This window comes from Castor canadensis, chromosome X (assembly GCF_047511655.1).
Source record: "Castor canadensis chromosome X, mCasCan1.hap1v2, whole genome shotgun sequence".
Taxonomy (NCBI): Eukaryota; Metazoa; Chordata; class Mammalia; order Rodentia; family Castoridae; genus Castor; species Castor canadensis.
The window spans coordinates 7,448,488-7,462,702 of record NC_133405.1 but is presented as its reverse complement, the minus strand read 5'-3'; positions in this window follow the sequence as shown (position 1 = coordinate 7,462,702).

Sequence of the window (14,215 nt, the reverse complement as noted above, 5' to 3'; positions counted from 1 at the left end):
TATTATCTCTGCTTAAAATCTACCAATATCTTCCTCCTGCCTATAGGATGAAAACTACACTTCTTAGCCTGATAAACTAAGTCCTTATTGGTTGGATCATTATTTATTTCTGCAGGTTTTGCATCTGCAAAATGAGTTGCTGCAACTGGCTCACACTACTCAACACAATTTTTAATATCTGTCCTCAATTCTACATTCAGTAATGTGAAATAGGCCATGAGGTGAGTATATTACAGATATCAGTGAACAGATTATAAATATTTAGCAGTACAGCACCAGTGATAGGTACCTCAGTCAGAACAGCCATGATTAAGAGAATTCCAATCATACCCAGCTCAACACAAAGGAAAAGTCAAAATCTTTAGAACGGCTTGGAAAATTTTATGGACTCTGACCCTCATTACTTCTCCAACTACATCTAATCCTCTTTCTTCACACTTTATATATGCCACTTCAGTTCCACTAATCTGTTTTTTTCTTCCTCAAATACCTGAGACACATTGCCAACTAAAAGACTACCAGACAACTGCTTGCCACTCTTTCTTCACTAAGTGCCCATTTTTCCATGGACTCGTTCTCATTCTTGAAGAATAATATCAAATAACACCTCTTCACAAAGATCTTCCTGATCAGTGATACAGCTTTCTTATTATAGTCTCTTTGTGCAAATTAGAACAAAGTTCCCTCTTAAGTGGACTTATCCATATAGGCACAGGCCTTGGAAAGCAGACAATATCTTTGAAGGAAGAAAAAGTGGCCCCCAATTTAAAACCAATGTAACTTGTTGCATCATTCTCAACTTGGCAAGCAAAGCTTGAGCTGTTTCATCCCTCACTTGCTGTCTCTGCTGAGCATCCGTGGTTAGTGCCAAATTGCATAATCATTTGTGGAGCACTATCCCTCAGCACCCTATTTAAGTAGCCCCTGCTCCAAGTATTCTCTGTCACGGCACCTCCTTTTTGCCTCTACAGCTATCAAAATATATAATCACTGGACTAAGCCAACTGAAAAAAAACTGTATTTATTTATTTTAGGTTTTGCAAGTGTATAAGGTTTGTTGAAAGAGAAAGGCTGTGGCAGAAAGGGACCAACAGCTACAAAATCAAGGGAAAAACTCTTGTTATTAAAAAGTCATCCCAGGCATTTGCAGGTGGACATGGGGGTATCCATCTTTGTCAACAGCCCCCTGAGGCACTGTTATCAAGACTCAGAGCAGACTGGAGTCTCCACATCTGAACCTCAATTTTTGTCCAAAGTAAAGAGTTGTTCCATGATGCTCTGACCAGGAGGCAAGAAGCAACTTCAGTAATTTCATGTGGTGACCTCACTGTATTCTCTGCCCCTCAGGTTTCTGCAAATAATACTAAAAGAATTACAATGAGATATATGAGAATACCCAGATCCTAACCCTTCCCAAGGGTCACTGACTCCACAGCCTTGGAACTTCTTTTGAAAGTCTCTGGATCTAAGAGTGAGACTTTTGTTTCTCTTCCTCCATTTATTTGGCATTACTGGCAGCACCCAGAGAAGCAGTGCAAAGAAAGAGTAAAGGAGCAATGACAACACGTACACACACACACATTCATTTGATGAATGTAGTTGCAAAATTTAGCTCCTATCTTCACCCATTTTTTCTAGTACCAATTTTCTCCAGTACAGAGAAGTATTTGTGAATTTATTTGGTCTTCATAGATCTCTTTAGGATGTCTTTTTCCAACCAATATCTTCTCATTTTACCTAAGCTGCCATTCCTGCTTAATTCATTGTCTTTTCTTACCAACATTCTCCTTTGAAAGCATGTTAATAACCACACATAGTCATTCATACTCAGAATCAAATCCTCAGTTCTGTGTCTATTCCCTACATTTTCTATTTTATTCCTTTTTGCATAAAGACCTACTGTTAGAGTTTACTCCATGCCTTTAAATCTACTTTATTCTGAGCAGTGGCATAGAGGCGACTGTCAGCTAAATTGCACTTTCCATTAAAAAAATTAAGCAGTTTTTAAAAGAGAGCAAAATGACATATTTCAGCACAGACACTGCATTTACTGAAGAGTTTGTTTTAAAAGCTCATAGTAGAATTTTAAGACTGTATGTGTGACATGTTCATGGGTCATTAGGGCACACTCTTGCAGGCTTCAGTAAGGTGATTTTGTAAAAATCTACAGAACTTGGATGTAATGAATCCAAGTTTCATTAAATTGTTAATTGCATTCAATGAGAAACTCTTTGGTGTTACTTTCTACAATTACTGGAAGTCACAGCAGAGAAAATGAAGGGCAAGTGCATACACATCAGCAAAGTTCATTCCTTTTGGTTTCACCTCTTGTTAACCTTGGCCATGGCCTTCACAAGATTCTGAGGCAGACTTGAGAGAATTACTTGCTGGGAAATTTCACTAGAGTGAATTCCAAGCTATAAAAAAATCTCATGCAAGGAAAGACCTATTTAGATCAATATACTTCAGACTGCTCTAGTCTTGGAATATAGCCTTGAATTACTGATTGTGACTTCTGCTTATCATTTAAAATACCACACAAAGCTTTCACAGATGTTCAGAAGAACTGGGTTTCAGCCTTGTTTTTTTTCATATGCTAGAGATGGAAACACCCATTTCCTTTAACAGAAGCAATTTTCACTTTTGTAAAGTGAGGCATAAAGCCATATTCTCCCTATTTGCTCATGCTTATGGGGGTCAAATGAAATCACATACTTTTAGGAAGAAGCAGTCCACTATGGGCCTGAGCATCCCTGCAAGTCTTTGCTGACTGTGTCTAACTGCAAATCTTATTGGTCTTCTGATACTAAGCTGTTTCTGTGGCTAGACACATAGGCAACTAAGTAGGCCAAAGCGACCACAGCATGGCTACTGCATAAATGCTCACTCTCTAGAAAATGACACTGGCTTGGTTTGCTTGCTATTTAAAACGTTTTCTTCCTGCTGAAAAGTATAATTATCTCATGCCCTTGGCTTCCTCAGCTTTGATGCAAAACAACTCTTTGTGTTTAGCATCTATCTGGGCCTCTCACATTGTCTAGAACTTGTGGGCAGAGGAACCACTATACCTATGCTGCTGTTTACCTTGTTTGCTGTGTGTGAGAAATAAACTATTTAGCTCTAATCCATTAGCCACGACTGTCTACTTTCAACATCTCTGAGAGAAGATTAGGTCATAGGATTAGTCTTTGCATCTTCTATGAAGCTAAAGTTTCTTCCCTTAAAGTCCTCAGTGCTAAAATCTACCTTCTAATCTCGTACCACACAGCAGTTTCATCTATGTGCTAAGAATCTCAAATTTATGTCTTCAGCTCTTCTAGATTTCCAGACCTCATTTCCATCTGTACACAGAACAGCTTCCATGGATGTCCCACAGATACCCCCAAGTGTACCTCTCCGACACTGAGCTCATTATTTCCTTACCTCCCTACTCAGATCTGTGTTTTTTCCCATTTTGATTATCTTGGTTAATGGAACAAATAGCTAGCTACATTAACTTTCCTAGTTAGAAACCATATATCATACTCATTCATTCCTTTACCTTTTAGCAAACCCCCCAACATGTGCATGTTCAATTAGCCACCATAATTTCTTCATTTTTACCTACTTACTAGGTCTTGATTCCATTCCTTCTCTCCCATCCCCTTTGCAACTGCTCTAATGACATCATCTTTTCCTAAATACACTTTCTTTCTTTCTCTCAAACATGAAAACATCATTCTTGTTTAGGGAATTTATACTTGTTTGTCCCTTAAATTGTCTGAACTGCATAGCATATTAGTACCTGGCTTCTACTTCTCTCACCAGCTCCACCTTTTGCCATTAGCCTAACAAAACCACCTTAAGCATAATTTCTGTGACCCCACTCCTTGAACTTCCTCCTCCACACCAACATTATCATTGGAGATGATAATTATATAAAAGCCCTTGCTTTTACTGCAATTAGTTTGCAAAAAGATTTATCAATATTCCTCTCATTGGTATTACAGTATTAATTTATCTGTGCCTATTTCTAAATAAGATATTATGTTCCATCATGAAAGAACATATATCATTTCTGCCCTTATGTCCCCACCATGAAGCACAGTTAATGGTAAGTGATCAGGACACAATAAATACTCATAGGATTACAATTCAAAATTGCATAATGATATTTTAGGTAGGTATAATGGATAGCATATTTTAAAAGAGATCCAAATGATGGCAGTGTAAAATGTGTTCATATATCAGTTAACATTCATTCACTCGACAAATATTTTTGAGAACCTATTATATGCCGATCACTATATTGTATATAGGGACAGAGGGATGAACAAGATAGATATATTCTCAGCCCTTACACTTAAAAAAAAGACATTAAATAAATAACTAAAAGGGCTATGAGTGTTAAGAAGTGCAGGGCAGTATGAGATTATATATCAGGATGTCTTATCTAGCCCAAAGAGATTAAACAAAAGCTTAACAGAATAGTTAATTTTTAGACTGAAGACTTAACAGTAACAGGTAGGTGAAGGAGGGAAGAGAAGAATGATTCAAGAAGATAACATAGCACATGTTCAAAGTCTGAGATGACCAAGACTATGACATGTGCAAAGATGTGAAAACTGGAAAGATGCCAAAGAACTGTCACTGGAAATGCAGTTTAGAGCCAGACTGTTAAAAATGCCAACTAATGATAACACATTAGAATTTATTTGTTGGAAATCTATATCTATTGGAAAATAGTTTAATTAAAAATCAACATTATTATCTTCTACATTAATAATAAATGAAAAAGGAAGAGAGTCTGGAGGCAAGGAGATAGGTGATAAATGCTATTTATTCATTTATTTATATTTTCATAACTATATTTAGGTTAAAATTATGATATCGTAAACTAAGGCATACCAAACAGGATGTACATGTTTCACATTTTAACCTTCTGACATTAAAATGATTAATCTAATCTGAATACAGATTTTTCTCAAGTGTAATTAAAGGACTTGATAACTTGTTAAATATAAGAGATGAAGAAGAGGAATAGAGCAAATAATGTCTTAGGTTATCTTGCATAATATCTGAAGAGAAATAAAGAGTACTTCTCTACCAAGACAGAGAAATGAGTCAAGAACTAAAATCAATCAGTTTTTTCTTGATGATTTGCTCTTTATATAGAAGTGAAAATATACATTTCAACAGTAGGAGCTGACATTTTCTTTCACCACATTTGGATTATTTATTCATTGAGCTAATACATATTGATTGATTGAACCCTGACTACCATATACCAGGCATTGGGCCAAGCAGCAAGGATAAGGTATTGAAAAAGAGAATCATTCATTCCATCATCATAGAGCTTAATTTTTATCAAATGAATAATCTTTAAATTTATATTCTAATGGCTCAATGTTTGGATTTTTTTTAATTTTGAGAAATTTGTATCATGATATGGATTGTAAATATTTGTCATCTTATTAAATTGCAATGCTACTGGGAGAAATATTTGCATTGCCAGTATTTCTTTTCAATACTCACTTCATATTCAATATTCCTTGCAGTAAGAAAAAATCAGTTGAAAAGATCTTGGCAAACTGATTCTAAGCACCCAGCCAAATTATCAAGATTAAGTAAAGATTAGGCACTCTCAGCATGGAAGTTGCTTTTTCAATCAGGATCAGTTTTGGCTATTTTAATATGCACGTTTCTTTGGGGAGAATTTAAAAATGCAGTATTTGTCGCTAAATGAAGTGTGTCTGGCTGCTGATTAGGTAAAACATTGAGCATGTAGAAAAGACGAAATGTTGAATTCAGGGAAAAGCAAGAACTCAACATGTCTATTTCATAGCTTTGTATTACTTGACTTATGAAAAATTCTTATTGTGACTTCTAGAAAGGACTGTGGCAGTGACTTGTCAAGACTCCAGTGAAACCTTTGTAACACTAAGGTTTCTGCAGATCCATTTTAAGTAGTGAGCTTTTCATATACCTCTTACTGCCCAGCATAAAAAGAAGGTGCAAGATTACTCTTCTGGTAGGAACCAAAGATGAAATAGTAAATTGATACACGAATGCTTTCATTGACCTGTTGTTTGTTCTTATGAAACTTAAATCTCTGTAAGATTACAGATTACAAAATGTATTCACAAATATGATTATAAGCTACAAATTATAATAAATTATAAATAACTTGTTTATAAATATATAAATTGTAAGTTACTTATTCATTTGAAGTTGCTTACTATTTTCCTCCCAATATGCTCTCCACTCATAACCTTGGATTATAAACTATGTAATCATTTTATATTTTCTAAAACCCAAGAAACTACTCTTCCTGAGCCATTCTGATAGCAATTTTCTGGGGAGAATAAAGCTAAATCACCGAAGCAACCTGTTTTGGAACCACTGCACCAGGATTGGAATTCCTACCACTTTATTCTTTATTATATGGGAAAATAAAGCACTTCAGTGCCATGATTTTTGTCTTTGGGTTTTCTTCTTACATTCAGCCAAATTCAATCACTGAACAGTACAGTGGTATCCAATAAGCTGTCAGGAAAAGACACTTCTTTGCAAAACAAACACATATTTAACTTAAAATTCCAAACATCTATGTGATTTTAAAGCTTATTTAATATGTAAACATGATACAAAACATGAACTGATATGTTCCTTTTGCATCATCCATTAATTTTTTATGAAATCAATCATAGACCAAAACACACTATGAACACATTTTCCACCTTGAATTTTTTGTCTTGAAAATATATCCCAACTACATACAAATATATTGATATACATACCATTTCATGGCTCAACTATGTATATATATATATGTGTGTGCATATATATACACATATGTACAGACATATATGTATCATCAGAAACTAGTGCACTCTTTTTTATGTGTATTCAATATTCTATTATGTGGATATATTGTTTTTATTATCTATTTTATATCACTATAACAAAATATCTTGGGCTGGGAAATTTACCAAAAAAGAGGTTTATTTATCTCACAGTTTTGAAGTTCCAAAACCATAATACTGGCATCTGCTCCACTCTGGAGAAGGTCTTCAGCTCCACAACATATTGGATGGTATCTTGGTGGAAGGGAGTGCAAGAGGAAAACATCACATGGTGTAACAGGAAGGAAGAGAGACAGCTATGACAGTCAAGCATTCTTTATAAAAACTCACTCTCTTGCCGGGCACTAGTGACTCACGACAGTAATCCTAGCTACTCAGGAGGCATAAGGATGATCATGGTTCAAAGCCAGCAAGCCAGCAGGGGCAAATAATTTAGGAGACCCTTTCTCAAAAATATCCAACACAAAAAAGGGCTGGTGGAGTGGCTCAAGGTCTTGGCTCTGAGTTCAAGCCCCAGTACAACTGCAAAAAACAAAAGAAAACAAAAGACCCTCAATCTTGTCCAGTTGCAGTGGCTTACACTTGTAAGCCTAGATATCCAGGAGACAGAAGTTGGGAGAACTTTTGTTTAAGGCCAGTCTGGGAAAAAAGTTAGAGAAACCCCAACTCAATCAGTAGATCAAACATCATGATGTGTGCCTGTCATCCCAGCTGCATGGAAGGTCATAGGTAAGAAGATTGTGGTCTGAGGCCAGCACTAGACAAAAACATGAGATCCTATCTGAAAAATAACTAAAAGCAAAAAAGGGCTGGTGGCATGGCTCAAGTGGTAGAGTGACTACCTAGCAAGTGTGAGGCCCTGAGTTCAAACCCCAGTACTGCAAAAAACAAAAAACAAAGAAAACAAAGAAACAAGACACATACACACACACACATACACACACAAAACATGTGCAAGAACTAAGCTACTCCTTGAGATCAGTATTAATCCCTTCTTAGGTAGGTGCTCTCATGACTTAATTGCCTTCTACTGGGCCCCACTTCTCATTAGACCCACTGCCACATTGAGAACCAACCTTCCAGTACATGAGCCTTTGGAGGACAAACCAATGAAGTTGTTTTTCAACAATTTCCCTTTAAATGCTTATTCATTTCCTTTGTCCATTTTTAAATTGTTAGTTTCATGCAATTGAGCTGAGTTCTTTATATATTTTGGAACACTATAACCCATTATCAGATGTATAGGCTTACAAAAATTTTATCTCATTCTGCAGATTGTCTCTTTACTGTGTACTTATTTCCTTTGCTGTGCAGTTTTTTTCTTAATTTTGATATAATCCAATTTTTCTTCATATGCTTTTGTTACCTAAGCTTTGATATTAGGTCCAAAAATTCACTGCTCAGTCCAACGCAATATAGCTTTCTCTCTGGTTTTCTTCTAGTAGTTTTATAGCTTCAGGTATTATGTTTAAGTCTTTAATCCATTTGAATTTGATTTCTGTATATGGTGTGAGATAGGGGTTCATTTTCTTTGTCTGCATATGGACATCAAGTTTCCCAATACACTTTATCAAATAGACTGTTTTTTTCTCATTGTCAGGTCCTAGCACCTTTGCCAAAAATCAATTAACTGTGATCATATGGGTTCATTTCTGTGCTCTCAAATATACTGAATGAGGTGTTATTTTTGTTCTAGTATGATGCTGTTTTACCTACTATAGATTTGTAACATACTTAGAGATCAAAAAGTGCAATGCCTACAGATTTATTCTTTTTTGCTTAAAATTAACCTGGCTATTTGAAGTATCTTTTGTTTTGATATTAATTTTAGGATTGTAAAGCTCTTTTTAAAAATAAAACCCAAAGTTCTATTTTTATGCTATTGCTTATACTTGTGGGGTGCTATCTAAGAAAGCATTGCCAAATTCAAGGTCACAAAAATTCACTCCTGTATTTCGTCCAAGGGTTTTATATTACAAACTTTTATATTTATTTTGCATTTCGTGTGAACAAAGGTCCAACTTCTTTCTTTTGCATGCAGATGTGGCCGGAGCCACCATGGGAAGGGGACTCAGGAGGTTTGAACAGCACTAGAAGAGATGAACCAATTGGGGTTGTAATACATATATACATAGAAACAACACAAGGAAACTCTCTATGTAGCTATCTTTATCTCAAACTATCAAAAACATCATACTTTTTTTTTTATCTTTTGTGTTTTTTCTTCTACAAAGTTGGAGAACAGGAGGGCAGAACAAGTCCTGCTCAAGGTAGAGGGGGCTGGCACCAGTGGGAGGGGGAGATGGAAGGAAAGAGGTAGGAGGATGAACACAGTGCAGACAATGTGTACACATGTATGTAAACACAAAAATGATACCTGTTGAAACTTCCAGGAATCAGGGGAGGGAAGACGAAGAAGAGCAATGGAGGGGGTGAATTCAAGTGTGATACATTTGATACATTGTAAGAACTTTTGTAAATGCCACAGTCTATCCTTATCCAGCACAATAATAAAGTAAAAAAAGATAAAATGTCATCACAGAGAGAAAAAAATAAAAATAAATAACTTTTTTTGTTTCTATAAAAAAAGACTATACTTCCCCCCATTTAATTGCTGTGGCCCCCTAGTTTAAAATCAGTGAACATCAGGTTTCATTTCTGCACCCTTAATTATTAATCTACATATGTATATTTATGCCAATGATATACTTTCTTGATTACCATAGCTTTTTAATAAGTTTTGATATCAGAAACTGTAAGTTCTGCCATTTGTTCTGCTTTTCTCAAGATTGCTTTGGTTGTTCTGAGTCCCTTGCATTTCTATATAATTTCTTAGGATCAGCCTGTCAATTTTTGCACAACAAGCAGGTGAAATTTTCAGAGGGATAACATTAACTATGCATATAAATTTATGTAATATTCTCACCTTTATAATAGTGACTCTTAGTCCATGTAGAAGGATATGTTTTCAATTATTTAAATCTTCATACAATTATCAGTCCTGCTCATATCTATTAGTACTTTGAATCCTGAAAAGATCTCAATCATATTTTCCTACATGATAATATCATTTTGTCAAGAGAATTGTTTTTGCTTATAAAATCATTCAGTGTGGTTTGGAAATCTGGTAGTAATACCCTTTTATACACAAAAAATCAAGGCATGGATGTTTTAACTTAACTTAGTTCATGAAGCAAGCATGATAAATATTTGTGTTCTAACCGTGGTCTCCTACCTCTGGGAGCCTTGCTCTTTGTCTCATCAGTGTTATAATGAACCTTTTGGAACTACCATGCTGATTCAATAAAGGTATTGCATTCTGATAGCAATTTAAACCTAACCAGTTTTAGCTTGTAAAACATTGACATACTACAGTGAATGGAAATATTTACTATAGATGTGACTGGAAGGCCTATGGAGTCTTGTACTCTCCTTATGTTTCTTCCAAAAACCAAAAAATTAATTAAATAATTACACAAGTATGAAAATGCATCGTTGGAGAATATAAAATTATACTACCCATATGTTTGAATTTGAAGATACAGTACCTTGAGAAGGCTCAGTTTTGCAAAGGCATAAGAAATTTATTGCTTGGTTCCCTTGCCCAGAATACTGTTCATTCCATTTTAAATGTCACTGAAGTGCCTTTATGTCAAAAGAAAGATACCTCATCAAATTGACAATGACTCAGTGATCAGCACTGTGCAAAATTATTCTATGAAATATTTGCCATGCAAATTGATGGGGAACTTAACCAAAATGAAATCTCATCTCAACAGATGTCACAGCAATTTCTCAAAGGCAAAAAATGTGTTGTGCTTTTAAAAAAAGTTCTTTTGAGTCCCAGTATCTATAAGACACTGCTCATAATTTGTAGAGCTTTAAAATATTCTATATTTTGGATCAATGTTAATCTCCTTTATTAGCATTCACGAGACAGAAAATAGAAAAAAATAGCTGTAGTTGTGAAACAGGAAGAGCATCATAGCAAAGTTAATTTAAAATGTAGAATAGTTTTAAGTGAACTTGGAAATAAATGTTACACTCTTTGGAAGCTAATTCATTTACAAAATAAATAAAATATGTATGGAGAGAAAATATGGATCTGGTAAGATGAAAAACAAGTATTTTTAGTATTCTTTAGAGTTCATAAAGCACTTTTCTCTTTATCATCTCATTTAATCCTCAGAATAACCCTTTAAAAGAAGAAAAAGTATTGTCTCTATTTTTTAGATAACAACAGGGTTCAAAGTCGTGGACTAGTACAAACTTCAGAGAATTAAAAGTAAATAAATGGAGCAGGCAAGTGCACAAAAGCAACAGGAAACAGAACATGCTCTCTAGAACGCTTTACTAGCATCAGATTACATTTAACACTCTGTGAAACACTGAATTTCATACTTGGCTGTACATTGGAATCATCTGTGGAATTGTTAAAAAAAAGTTCTGATACCTAAGTTTTACTCCTAGTGATTCTGATATCACTGGCCTGAATTTTTAAAACAATCTAGGTTACTACAATGTGTAGTGACCTAGAACACCACACTACATCTTAGAACCAAGGTCTTTATCATCTGTGATACTGCATTAAAGATGTAGTAATATCTTAATGCTCAGAGTAAATTCAAGGAACTGAACTATTCTTTCAAGGAATGATACATGCTTATGGTTATGGCAAGTGGTACCAGTCTTTCCTCAGAGGATTCACAAACTAGTTAAAAGAAAGGCTGTTTTGCAGTGCCCATATGACAATTTGGAATATATGATATTTATGGTATGAACTAAATGGTATAAATTTTAGACAGCAAACATGTGATATGGATACTGAAGTAGGTTAGCTCCAAAAAAAAGGTGGCTGTTGAACTGGCTTCTGAAAACTAAGTCACAGAGGCAGGCTAAGGGTTGGACAACATTTGAGATGTGGCGATCTAAGAATTGCAAAAGTGTGTGGAGAAAAAAATGAGGTCAGGGAGGGAAAAGAGAGTGATCTGATAAGGCTATAATAGAAGGTCTATCCATGGCCAAGGAAAAATTAGGCTTGAGAGGTAGGTTAATTTGTCCATTTATTGTTTTAAGTAATAGATTCATACGTGGTGAACAATCACACTATTCAATCTAATGAAAAGTTCACAAAGCAACTCACAAATACGTGGTTTCCAATTCTCAAACCACTGTAGACAGTTTCTGATATGTCATTATACCAGAATCATCATAACACTAAGTATGAAATATGTTTTATTATTTTCAACTATTGATCTACAGGACAGATGTTCAAAAAAATAAGAAATTATAGTTCTTCTATAGCAACTTTCACCTAAATCAACTCTCTCTCTCTCTCTCTCTCTCTCTCTCTCTCTCTCTCTCTCTCTCTCACACACACACACACACACACACACACACAGAGTTCCACATGCTCAGGTCATACCTCTGAACTTTGCTAAGCTCTCAGGAAATTCAAAGATGCCCAGGCTTTTTATATTTTTGTGATGCTCTGAAGAATAGAGAAATCACATTGTCCACCATCTTACCATTCAAGTAAAACAGTGTGAAGCCAGCTCAGGTCCAACAGCCTATGTCAGAATTACAAAATAGTGGCCTCTAAATGTGTTTTCTGTGGCCACACAGTGCTCTTATTTGTTTGTTGCTTGTTTGCTTTTAAATGTGAACTGCTTGCAAACATGCAAACAATAGGCTATATCAAATAAAAACTAGTTTTCTACCTTACCTTGAAAAATCATAGATCTGGAAACATTGGGTCTTTGTTTTCACATGGTAAAACTTGATTGGAGTTAGAATTATAGCATTAGTTTTCCAGTTTGTTCCCAAAGAGCCAGGGACATCCATTTATATTCCTGGCCTGTTACATGTAGGAATTTATGTTTTCAATTTCTGATGTAAACACATAGTATAATATCTTCTATTCTTGGCTCTTGCTTCTTCCATAAACTCTATTTGGGAAATGATGTATGCATCCCTTATTGCTCCTATTAACTCAAATCTATTACAGTAACTCACAAGATTGTTCCCCTATGAACTTCCCTTCCAGTTTTCATTTTTACCACTGTAGTCCAGAGTTGATGCTAAGATTGTGGTGTTTAACTGCTATATCAATGATGAAACCAACAACCAATTCAACAAACACAGAAAGTAGAAAAGAATTGCTTTCTTTCATTCAGAATAACAAATCCATTTTTGAATTTTTTGATTCCAAGATACATACAAGGTAATCAAGTTGAGAGGCACAGAAGCCATTTAAAACTAGGGATCTAGAAGCAAGAGAGAAAAGATATAATCTGTATATAAAATCATATAAGAAAAAGTAAATTTAAGGAAATCTATCAAATAAAGTTCTATATTTAAGCATTCTGATAGGAAAGAAGATAAAACAGAAGTGCAGAAGAAAAACAAAATGCATGAGGGATTATACTGAACTAGAATCAAATAGGCTTACACATTTTTATTAAAACACTAAAATTTCTCCATCTTGCAACTGTGTTTATAAAACAAGGATAATAAAAGAAATGACTACTTGATTAAGCACAATAAAAATGCTTTTACATAAAGACTCCCACAATCACAATGTAAGCATGGATGTCTAATCTCTTCCTCCCACATACTCTCCCCAAAGGAGAAGACTGTAGCTGCATTTTTATATAATCTTTGAGTGAAAGAGACATTTCTGAAAGGAAATCAAAGTAGAAGCCTTAAGGGAAGATATTACTTTGATTACTTGAAAATGTAAAGCTTCTGCATGACAAAACAAAAGCATTTAAAACAGAAAGCAAATCATAAAATGGGGGAAATATTTGCAAATCAATGTGGAAAAAGCCACTCCTACAGAGCAGAGTGATCCAATAGGCAACTAGCAAAAGTAAACTGCAATTATCCCCAAGAGGAACATGATAGATTTTTTTTCTTTCACCAGAAATCCAGGAAAATAATTAACTTAAAATAATAAAATAGTTTTACCTATGGAAGCTGTAAAAAAATAATAATAATGATAACCTCCATGTAGGCAATTCATTAAGATGGGCCTCCTCATGAGCTACTCGTGGCAGCATAAATTGTACCACTTTCTTCCTATAGGGCAACTTGGCAATAGATAAACAAGTCTTTAAAATGTTTATGTGCCACAAATTTATCATAGAAAAATCGGCCCAGATTTGTTAAAATCTATATTATAATCACATTATAACAAGGGATTGGTGAAATAAATTATGATGCATAACAATGAAACAGAATTCAGCTATTAAAATCATTTTCTAATACTTAATGATATAAAATGTTCAAAATTTAATGCTAAGTGACTAATACACGATACCAAAGAGTTATGTAATATAATTCCATAAATTTAAATCTGTTTTTCTGTC